Genomic DNA, 12473 nt, shown 5'->3' on the forward strand with positions numbered 1-12473 from the left:
GGTTGCGTGCGTAGTCGGTGGGTGTTGGAGCTGTTCCCAGTGTGGTCGGCCACCAGGAGGTTTCCCAGGCCGAGGGGGTGGGGCCGAGGATGAGGACTTCCATCTTGTCTGAGTTTAGCTTCAGTCGGCTGTTCTTCAACACGCGACTGTCCTTCTACACACCCACCCGCCAACAACGATCATCCAATTAAGCCCTCGCCGCAATTCCGCGCATCCATAGATCCACCATGGGAGGAAGATCCTTCTCCTACTTAGCGGCCAAAACCTGGAATTCTATCCCCACTCACCTCCGCCTTACACAGAACCACCTCTCCTTCAGAAAGCAGCTAAAAACCTGGCTATTTGATAAGTAATGCACCCACCCTCCCTCAAGCGCCTTGAGACCCTCTGGGTGAGTAGTGCGCTATACAAATTCCTGAACTTGAACTTGAACATCCACTCGGCGATGGCTTTCATTCCTTCATGGAGGTTGGTTTTGGTGGTGTGGGGGTCCTTGGTGAGGGAGAGGATCAGTTGGGTGTCATCGGCATAGGAGATGATGTTGAGGTTGTGCAGTCAGGTGACGTGTGTGAGCTGTGCCATGTAGATGTTAAGCAGCGTTGGTCTGAGGGATGAGCCTTGGGGTACGCCGCAGATGATCTCAGTGGCTTCAGGGGTTAAGGGGGAGGCGGGCGCTCTGTGTTCTGCCAGAGAGGAAGGAGGTGGTCCAGTCAAGGGCCTTCTCTTGGATCCCGGCGTCGTGGAGGTGTGTGCGTAGTGTGCGGTGGCAGACCGTGTCGAAGGCGGCTGACAGGTCCAGGAGGATGAGGGCCGCGGTTTCTCCATTGTCGAGCAGGGCCATGATGTCATCGGTGACGGCGATGAGGGCAGTTTCAGTGCTGTGGTTGCTGCGGATCCTGGACTGGGATGGGTCCAGGATTCTGTTCTCCTCGAGGTAGTGGGTCAGTTGTTTGTTGACTGTCTTCTCGATGACCTTCGCCGGGAACGGGAGCCGGGAGATGGACCAGAAGTTCTTGAGGTCCTTGGGGTCCGCCATGGGTTTCTTGAGTAAGGTATTGATCTTGGCGTGCTTTCAGCTCTCCGAGAATGTTGCTACCCAGAAGGTGAACATCAGATAATGTGAAATGGTTTAAACATGTGCACAGTAAGTAGCAAATTACATTTACAGATGTTGTAATATGTCACATAATATATGTGTGACATTGTATGAACTTGACTGCCTATGGTTTACTTTGACATGAGAATTATATTGTGACTTGTGACGTGATGCATTAATTGTATTAAAATGGGTATATCCTACAGGAATGCTACTTGACTAATGGCTCCTATGCATTATGGGCTAGCAGGTTCACTGGTTTGCAATAACAGGCTATGCCCTTTTACATAGATGTATGTTGATTATCTGTGTTATTACTTTAGTTAACTTCTATATGGAAATTGAAATATTGGCACACTGTTGATGTGTACCTCACAATTCCATACACTCTCATTGACTTTCTAATTTTCACTAACCTCATCTTTGCCCAATTGCATGCCATCATTTTTTATTTCTTTAGCTAACCCTTAGGTAAGTAACACTGCATGTATTTTTTTAGACTGTCATTATACACCACAGCTTTCCTCGAAGATGCAATTTTAGAATTCAGAAACGCTGTTCTTGTGTTTGTTGACCTCCGCAAATCGGCTACTGGTGACCTCATCTGTGAAATGACTTTTTGTTTCCACCCACTCCTGTCTTCTAGCCCCTGGGTGACTGTGGATTTGTCTCTTTTTGTTCCCAGAGTATTATATGTCCTTACCAGGACACTTCTTTTTGTGTGTGGTATCTGTGAGCAGTCTCACTACCTCATATTTGGTGGTAATTTATTTTCCATTGTGTCATAACACAGATTGCATGTGCATCATGGTGTATCAATTGCTGAATAGCCTTGCTTGTGTTTGTGTGCCTGCTGTCATCATAAACACTTGGGCCTAATTACACTTGTCCGACCGACACTGTTACGGAATGGAACCGCCCAAACATAAGTCGGCAGTTCCACTGAATTTGAATGCAACCTCCCTGTGGGCGGTCAGAAACATCCATGTTTCAATAGCAGCTTATGTAGCTGCCAGAAACAGGCCACAGCACAAGCTGCAATCGAATCATGGATGTTTTCAGACATACCTGCACCATATGGCAGGCACTGTAGGGATGTTTAGGGGGAGCCATAGGTGCCTGGAGGACCCCATAGTGCAGGGCCAAGGGGAAAGCAGGCCTTGCTAAGGGCACCCACAGTCCATGTTGGAAAGGCCTTAGCGGAGGAGCTGCTACTGCTCACCATGTTTGTGAGTATAAATTACCCGACAGTGTGACATTTCTTGTTCACTACACTTAGGGGCATATTACCAAGCAATAGCGATAATTATCGCTATTGCTTGGTTAGCGTGAAATATTTACTGCTGAGCTGCGGCGATTTTTACCGCAAATAAACCTTGATATTACCAATCGATAAAAATCGCTGCAATGCATGAATATCGCTGAAAAGTCAGCGATATTCATGCATTACCGAGCTAATGCTCTTAGCCATGTTATCCACCTCCCATTGGATAACATGGCTAAGAACTGCTCAGGGCAGGTGTTAGCTTTTGGAGATATTCGCGCTTAGCGCGAATATCTCCAAAAGTTGGTAATAGGAGATAGCGATGTTAGCGACTGTTTTCAGTCGGTAACATCTTGGCACGCCCACTTTGCATGTAATTAGTGATAAATATCACTGACATGCAAAGTGGGGCCCAAGATGGTCGCTATCTCCTACTAGCTGTCGCTAACTGGTGTTAGCGACAGCTAGGTAATAGGGAGATAATTTTATCTCCCCTTGATATTATGCCCCCTAGTTATTACTGTTACTCTCAGCCGGAAATACATTTTTGTGATCAATAAATCTTTGCCTTGCATTCTGAACCATCTTTTCCCTAACTCTCGTCTTCCATCTAGCTTTAAGATTTTCAATATATGCACATCAATAGATGCACATTTCACTAAATTCAGGTATTTTCAAAGACATGTGTGCTTATTTGTTGAGCTAAATAATTTCAAAGCACCTCATAGGCAGATGTAGAGCAGGCTGACAAAACCTCTAGCATTGTCTTGCTCCTCATTATTTCTTCTTGTGAAGACCAAAATACTGAAATAATGTGGCCAATTTTCTGTCCTATTATGCAATCAATTGATCATAAAATGTATTCGGTAAATGCATTGCCTGGACACTGGATAAGAGAGAGAGAGAGAGAGAGAGAGAGAGAGAGAGAGAGAGAGAGAGAGAGAGAGAGAGAGAGTGTGTCTGTGCACACGTGCTTGTGTGTGTGCGTATAAACATGAATGCACAGTTGAGGTCCAAAACTTTTTTCCACCTTAGAAAAAGTGCCAGCATTCCTCCCTTTCTAGGCAATGGGTATCCTCTGCTGCAAGTAGGAAATTTAGGTAAAAGTTGGTCATAGTGCCACAAGGGATTGCCAAACAAAGCTTCGCCCTAGAACCTTTTCTATGTGTCAGTGGAATAGTAATCAGGAATGGCTTCTTGTTATGACAGTGTTTGCCGTCGAGATGGGTCAAGGATGATACTAGGGGCACGTGAGATGAACAGGAAGACGAAGGGCTCGTAAAAATGATGATCAAATCCCAAACTATTCTGAGAGAGGATTCAGAGAAACATACTTCTGGCCTTCGCTTGATGGCTGAAAGATGAATGTTGGTTATGTCTAGCAGACTTACAGTCAAAATCTCCTTGTGGCTGCCTACCACTGCTGTTGGATTACTAAACATTCGTACAGCCGACGAATGTCCACTGCAGCCAGCATATCGCCTATTTTGCTCTATACATGTCCGTTTTGAGTAATGTTGCACCATATGCAGTATATTCCATTTACTGTAGGTTTAATGTTGAGGACGCCGCAGCATTCCGGAGTGCAGTGGTTAATCTCAGAAAATTCTCCAAGCCTCAAAAACCCATATCCAGTTTCTCTTCTTTTTACTCATAACCAAAACAATCTGGCGAGAGACACAATCGAAGTGAGTGGGGGATTTTTTGTTCTGCGGATGTCAAATCTGCTTCCATTACTGCTTACTAAACATTTGAATGCGCTCACTTATTGCAGTTTTGGCAGATTTTCTTGCATTCCATCAGGTTCATTATGTGTTCGAAAGAACACTTCTGTGTGGGAAACAGCTGCCCTCTGTAATTCTGTTATGACTTTAATTTCCTCAGAACCCTGCTTTTAATAATCCAGCTGTCAAACATGAAGTAGAAAAAAAATCACAGGCAATCTAAAGGCGTACTTGCTCATACTTTTCTATATGTAAAGTATGATACTTCTCAGACAGAAGCCATAGGGAAATGTGGGCGGACGCCATGTTTTTTTCAATGTAAATCAAGCATACCATATTTCACTGAATCTAAAATCACAAATTGGCCTCTTTAGTGACGCGCTTTGGTCAGTACACAGGAGGAGGTGCCAAGTTCTATACGCAAAACCGGCTTTGAACGTCTGCCAAAAATAGGATTTAAACAATAACATTTTACACTCATCTAAGCAGGGCAACCAATAGTGCGTCGACGTACAGGCATAAGCGTTTATGTACAATTTGGCAGATGTGGGACACATTAAAAAAAATCAGACAGTATCCCATCCCCCTATTTAGAGGGTAAAGGGCCTCTGTGTACTCAATATAAGATGAAAGGACACCCGCCACACAACGGCTATAGCTCATAGTTGCAGAGGATGTTCAAGAAGAGGTGCCGTTGTGTTTCTTAAGAAGTCTGGTGTAAAAAAGAGACTTAAATTGTGTTTAGTGTAGGAGAATAAGGGTTTGCTGCAGAATTATGAACATTTGTGGAAAATAGAAACGCATGTCAAACGGTAATGTAAATATCTGTCAGTGCTCAGCCTCAGACTCAGTAGGAGGCTTACACATACCAGAGCCCAACTAATTACGTATCCGCCCAAAGTAAAGTGCTCAACCGTCACCTTCAGCGTATGTGGCGACATCTTTGACATGGCTGACAGCATCTAACTTTGCACACTGATCCTTCTTGTCTTGTTTGCTGCATTCAATACGGTGGAGAATTCAGTTCTCCTCTATCATCCACAATAAGTTATCCTTCTCACTGGCAATTCATTGAAATGATTTAATTTATTCTTCGTGTGTCAATCAAAAGAGGCATGATGGGATGGCATCTCATCCCCTAGTCATACATGACCTGCACATCAATCCAAGATTTCACCTTTCACTTCTACTACAAAACATCTGCTTTGAACTCCTAATAGGCATCCTGAGACTTTGCAGCCTCCACTTTCACTCCTAGACCAATGACATGCAATCTACCTGCAATTTACAAGTAAAGCGGACCAATTTGTCAGCGCCTCAAATAGTCAAGTGGTAAGGCGTAAAAGCTATTGGGCCAAGACAGATCTTCATTTATTTATGTATGTAATTACATGGTATTTGTACATAGCATACCTATCTAAAATGTAGCCAAGTGCTTCTCAGGGTCAAAGGCAGACAGTCAGGAGTGATAGACTAGGTTCTGGAAGCAGATGTGTTTTGTTACTACCTTGTGATGTAGTGTACTCTAAAGAGGCAAACGTTTGACTCCTTTCTAAAATGGAGGTGGGTTGGGATGGTCCTGATTGATACTGGGATATTGTTGCAGATCCAAGGTGAAAAGATAAAAAAGGACTGCTGCCTTGTTTTTTTCCTTTTTTTATACTTCATTTTCTCCAGTCTTGTGGGTATTTAGCTGAAGGTGTGCTGACAGCCACAGGGTATGACGAGATTGTCAACCCCATAGGTTAAGGTCCTGGTTGTGATGACACGTAAATATTGCAGCTGGGTTTGAATATGATGGTGGACAGCAAAGGCAGCCAGTGGAGTTCCCTGAGGATGAGGGTGATGTTGTCATATTTCGATCCGCCCTGGATGAGATGTGAGGTGTCGCGTTGGATGCCTTTGGGGGACAGTGGAGCCTGGGAGGCCATGAAGCATGGCATCGCCAACATCCAAATGCAGTTTTGATTTTAGTTGTCTTAGTTTAGGACAAATTCACCTTCTTAGGAGAATTTACTTCATCAGTGTTACCCTAAATTTATTTTGGTTAAAATACTCCAATTTACACCAGCCAAGGTCACAGCACCTAGTACCCTTTGGTATTTCAATCTGAGTCTGAACTTATTGTTTTTCAGTAACATTCCCTAAAAATGTCTATTTCAATTTTCAATGATTCCCCTACTTCTACACTATCTCACGAGTGCCTAGAGGCAACTTTGTAATACTGTGTTTATGGTACTCTCTCTTTCTCCTTCTCTTCTCTCTCTCTCTCTCTCTCCATCTATATATGCCTGCTGTAGAGTGCTGTCTCATATCTGGGAAACCTGTGATCTATATGTAAACGCAGCGGTTCCAGGCCGCGGGGATAACACACCACCTGTAATCAATTAAGGACCCGCAGAAGTGAACTCTTTTAATCTGCATGGGTACAGCAGGCGAAATAATTCAGGCATACGGAATTCTATCCTGGAGCCCAATGGAGGGCTGGAGAAAATGATGTCCAAGATTGCGTGCCACAGGAGGGTTTAAACCGGCGAAAAAATACTACAAATCCCAGCGTGCATCATCTAATAATGTTCTATCATGAAGACACACCGGAAGCCAAGAGAAAATAAGAAAGCACACATGGAAATGTGGGAGTCTTGTTTTAATTGTTTGATGACACTGCCTCTGATGAGAAGCAAGGATGCTTTAAAATGCCTAAGGCCAGGGACGGTATGCGGGGATGGGAAGCAGCATGCCTTTCATAAATAAAGGTTTTTGAACTTGCCTGCTGCAGTGTGCTGTCTCATATCTGGGAAACCTGTGATGTATATGTAAACATGGCGGTTCCAGGCGGCGGGGATGATGCACCACCTGTAATCAATTAAGGACCGGAGACGTGACCTCTTCTAATCTGCATGGGTATAGGAGGTGATATATTTCAGGCATAAGGAATTCTATCCAGGAGCCCACTGGAGGGCTGGATAAAATGCTGTCCCAGATTGCGTGCAGCAAACAAACCCACTGGAGGGTTTTTACCGGAGAAAAATACTACAAATCTCACCGTGCATCATCTAATGATGTTCTATCATGAAGGCACACCGGAAGCCAGGAGAAATTGAGAAAGCAGGCATGGAAATGTGGGAGCCTTGTTTTAATTGTTTGCTGACCCGGCCTCTGATGTGAAGCAAGGACGCTCTGAAACTTGTAAGGCCATGGACTGTATGCGGGGATGGGAAGCCGCATGCCTTTCATAAATAAAGGTTTTTTAACTTACCTGCTGCAGAGTGCAGTCTCTATATATTACCTACTGGTGGTCACCAGTAGGGAGTTATAGTTAGCACCTAGTTCCATAGGAAAAGCGTTTTTTTTGCCAATAACTTTAACACCGTTTGACAAATCTTCAGCAAATTTTCAAAAAAGATGGCCCGCTCCAGTTAGCTCCTGTCTTGAAAGTTTTCGGGTGATTCGTCATGCTGGGGCGGAAAAAAAACGGGGTCCCAAAACGTGTATTCCCCATATTAATTTCCATAGGAACTTTAGACAAAGCTACAGCCCGAACTGCTGAACGGAATTACACTAAATTTGGCAAAAAGGTAGGTCTTGGTTCAGAAAGAACCTTTTTTTAAATGGTTTAATTCCATGGTGTAAATGGTGTAAAGAGCTTGACTCTGATTGAATGCCAACACTCTAAACCAGGAAGTGTTGGCAGCCATCGTGTGATTAGGTAACCAAGTCACAAGAAAAAAGTAAAAAAAAGTGGAAAACTAGAAAAGGGGGCAGGGCGCAAACAACCTGACCCCCTAGGCCTGCTCAGTGGGTCCCACGAGGACACCCAGGGCCAAAAAAAGCATTTCAAACCCCACCAGGTACCTCCCGTAAGCGCCACACGGCTGGATTGCAGAGAGGTGGTCCGAGGCATTGCTCCTTTTTACACTACTCTGCAAAGGCACCTCACTCGCACTGCTGCTGGGGCGATGAGGTCCACTTGGATCCTAAGGACCACAGGAAACAGGTGAATTTTATCCTTTGAGCAGAAGTGCACCGGGAGCCGCGTTTGCAGAGTGGTGTAGAAAGGGGCATGGCCTCGTACCACCTCTCTGCAATCCAGCTGTGTGGTGCTTACTGGAGGTACCTGGTGGGCTAGTTGCCACCCAGGGACCCTCAGGAATGAAGGGGACATATTTCTCCTACTAAGAACGCGCCAGGAGGGGCGTTTGCAGAGTGGTGGAGAAAGGGGTGTGGCCTATGTCCACCTTACTGGAGGTAAGAGGTAGGCTAGTTGGCCCCTAGAGGACCCCCAGCAGCGAAGGGGACTTCAATCCCCATCCAATTGTGCGCCAGAGAGCGAGTTTGCAGAGTGATGGGCGAAGGGAGTGTGGCCTGCTCTGAGAATCTAGCAATCCTGCTGTGTGGGACTTACTGGAGGTATTAGGAAGGGTAGTTGGCCCCCAAGGTTTTCCTTGGGGGCCAACTACCTCTCTTGTTACCTCCAGTAAGGTATTGTTACGACGTCTTCGGAGGCCATGCCCCCCTTTCTCTACCACTCTGCAAACAAACCTCTGGCAGACATGGCAGGATGGGAGATGAAGTCAAATTTACTCCTGAGGGACTTTAGCAGCAAAGAACCCCTCCGGTACGCCCTGTAAGCCCTACGCAGCAGAATTCCTGAGCGCTGGTCGGAGGCCCATCACCCTTTCTTAACCACTCTAAAAACGTGACTACTAGTTAAAGAAGTGTTTCCAATGTAATAGGGTTTGCATTTGTTAGGATTAGAGCTATTTGCGTTGTAAATGCAAACGTTTTTACTAATGATTTTTGGGTTGGAGTGGATGTACATTGTGTGTAGTGGAATTATGTGGTATGTTGTGCAGTGAAATTATGTGGATAGAAAGTATGTGGTATTTAGTGTATAGGAATTATGTAGAGTGGGATTATGTGTTATGGAGAGTAATTATGTGGTATGGTGGTCTATGTTGTGGAGTGGTAACCTCAGCTTTAGTCTTCCTTGTTTCCATTGAAACAAAAAAAGAAGGAATCACTGAGGAGCACTTGTGGACCTAGTCAGAGGTATGAGCAGGGCCACCCGAATTATCTGACTGTTTGGCTGCTCCGACTTTTGTACAATTATGCATTTTCTGCATTAGCCACATAATTCATTATCTGCTCCCTAATCTGCAAATTTGTACAAAAAAACCCTTGTTTCTTGCTCAAACCGCTCAAATGTTACCAAGGGGCAGCAACAAGTGTTACAGCATGGTGGAAGGCCCTTTGCAAACCTAGAATGGTCACCTATTAGTTATTGTTAAATGTGGGTATTAAATTGGTACTAATGGCGTGCAAGCCACTCTAGCTTCCCTCTGCACCTATTGTGCTTCTTTCTGCATGTATTTCTGTTGCTTCTTTCTGCATGTTTCTTTCTTTCTCTGCACTTCTCTTGCTTCTTTCTGCAAATCTCTTGTACTTTCTGCACCTCTTTTCCCTCTATCTGCACATCTGTTGCCTCTTTCTGGACCTCATTTGCTTCTTTCTGTATCCCTCTTACGTCTTTCTGCACCCATTTTGCCTCTTTCTGCTCCTCTGTTCCTTCTTTCTGTACTTCCTTTGTTTCTTTATGCACCTGTCTTGCTTCTTTCTGTACCCTTCTTGCCTCTCTCTTTCCATAACCCTCTTCCCTCATTCTGCACTCATCTTGCTTCTTTCTGCACCTTACTTGCCTCTGTCTGCACCTCTATTGCTTTTTCTGAAGTTCTCTTGTCTCTTTCTGAACTTTACTTGCCTCTTTCTGAAACTCTCTAGCCTCTTTGTGCACCTCTCTTGCCTCCTCTTTCTGCACCTCACTTGCTTCTTTCTGCACCCCTTTTGCCTGTTTCTGCACCCCTCTTCCTTCTTTGTGCAACTCTATTGCCTCTTTCTACACCTCTCTTCCCTCTTTCTGCACCACTCTTGCCTCTTTCTGTACCTCTATTCCTCTCTCGCTGAAGTCTGCCCACCTGTTCCCTCTTTCTGTATCTCTTTTGCCTGTTTCTGCAACTCTCTTGCCTCTTTCTGCAGTGCTCTTGCCTCCTTCAGCACCTCATTTGCTCTTTTTGCACACCTGTTTGTTCTTGTGTACTGTTCCTGCTTCTTTCTGTACTTCTCTTGGAATTTCTGTACCTCTCTTGCCTCTTTCTGCACCCCTTTTACCTGTTTCTGCACCTCTCTTGTCTCTGCCTCTTTTACCTGTTTCTGCAACTTTCTTGCCTCTTGCTGCAAATCTATTGCCTCCTTCTGCACCTCTATTTCTTTTTTCTCCACTTCTTTTGTCTCTTCCACTTTCCATGCTTCTTTCTGCACCTGTCCTGCTTCTTCCTGCACCCCTGTTGTCTCTTTCTGCACTCGTCTTCCCTCTTTCGGTACCTTTCCTGCCTGTTTTTGTACCTCCCTACACCTCTGTTGCTTCTTTTAGCAATTCTATTGCCTCTTTGTGCACGTCTCTTACCTGTTTCAGCACCTCTCTTGCCTCTTTTTGCACCACTGTTGGCTCTTTCTGCACCTCACTTGCTTCTTTCTACACTCCTCTTGCATCTTTCCACACCCCTGTTGCTTCATTCTGCACTTTCCATGCTTCTTTATGTTACCTGTCTTGCTTATTTCTGCACCCCTGTTGTCTCTTCATTTGCCTCTTTTGCCTCTTTCTGCAATTGTGTTGCCCTTTTCTGCAGTTCTCTAGCCTCTTTCTGCACCTCTGTTGCTTCTTTCTGCACTTTGTATGCTCCTTTCTGCATCTGTCTTGCTTCTTTCTGAAACCCCGTTGTCTCTTTCTGCACTCGTCTTCCCTCTTTCTGTACTTTTCTTGCCTGTTTCTGCATCTCACTTGCCTCTTTCTGTACTTTTTGGGCTTCTTTCTACACCACTGTTGCTTGCTTTTGCACCCATTTTCCCTCTTTCTGTACCCCTCTTGCCTCTTTTTGTACCTCTGTTGCTTCTTTCTGCACTTCTCTTGACTCTTTCTGCACCCTGTGTGCCTCTTTCAGCACTTGTTGCTTCTTTCGGCACTGCTCTTGCTTCTTTCTGCATCCCTCTTGCCTCTTTGAGCACCTCTTTTGCTTCTTTCTGTACTTCTCTCTCCTCTTTCTGCATATTTCCTTCCTCTTTGTGTACCTCTGATGCTTATTTTTGTACTTTTATTGCCTCTTTCTGCACTTCTCTTGCTTCTTTCTGCAGCTGACATGCCTCTTTCCTCACCTCTGTTGCTTTTTTCTGCACCTCTCTTGACTCTTTCAGCACCTCTGTTACTTCTTTCTGCACTTTTCTTCCTTCTTTCTGCAGCTCTCCTGCTACTTTCTTTACCTCACTTGCCTCTTTCTGCACCTCACCAACCTCTTTCAGCACCTCTGTTGATTTTTTCTGCAGATCTCCTGCCTCTTTCTGCAAACCTCTTTTCTCTCTCTGCACCTCTCTTGCCTCTATCTGCATCCCTGTTCCCTGTTTATGCACCTTTCCTGCCTGTTTCTGCACCTCTCTTGCTTCTTTTTGTACCTCTTTTGCCTCTTTCTGCACTTCTCTTGCTCTTTATGTGCCCTTTGCTCCTCTTTCAGCACCTCTGTTACTTCTTTCTGTACTTCTCTTCCTTCTTTCTGCACCTTTCCTGATTTCTTCTGTACCACTCTTGCCCCTTTGTGCACTCCTCCTACCTTTTATCTGCACCCATCCAGCCTCTCTCTCCACCCCTCTTCCTTCTTTCTGCACCTCTTTTGGTTATTTCTGCACTGCTCTTGCTTCTGTTTGTACCTTACTTGCCTCTTTCTAACTTCTCTTGCCTCTTTCTACACCCCTGTTGCTTCTTTCAACAATTATCTTGCCTCTTTCTGAACATCTCTTCCTTCTTTCTGCACCCCTTCCTGCCTATTTTTGTACCTTTTTTTGCCTCTTTGTGCACCTCTCCTATCCCTTTCTGCACCTCTCTTGCCTCTATCTACATCCCTGTTCCCTGTTTCTGCACCTTTCCTGCCTGTTTCTGCACCTCTCTTGCTTCTTTTTGTACCTCTTTTGCCTCTTTCTGCACTTCTCTTGCTCTTTATGTGCCCTTTGCTCCTCTTTCAGCACCTCTGTTACTTCTTTCTGTACTTCTCTTCCTTCTTTCTGCACCCTTCCTGATTTCTTCTGTACCACTCTTGCCCCTTTGTGCACTCCTCCTACCTTTTATCTGCACCCATCCAGCCTCTCTCTCCACCCCTCTTCCTTCTTTCTGCACCTCTTTTGGTTATTTCTGCACTGCTCTTGCTTCTGTTTGTACCTTACTTGCCTCTTTCTAACTTCTCTTGCCTCTTTCTACACCCCTTTTGCTTCTTTCAACAATTATCTTGCCTCTTTCTGAACATCTCTTCCTTCTTTCTGCACCCCTTCCTGCCTATTTTTGTACCTT

The sequence above is a fragment of the Lissotriton vulgaris genome, chromosome 12 (assembly GCF_964263255.1).
Source record: "Lissotriton vulgaris chromosome 12, aLisVul1.2, whole genome shotgun sequence".
Taxonomy (NCBI): Eukaryota; Metazoa; Chordata; class Amphibia; order Caudata; family Salamandridae; genus Lissotriton; species Lissotriton vulgaris.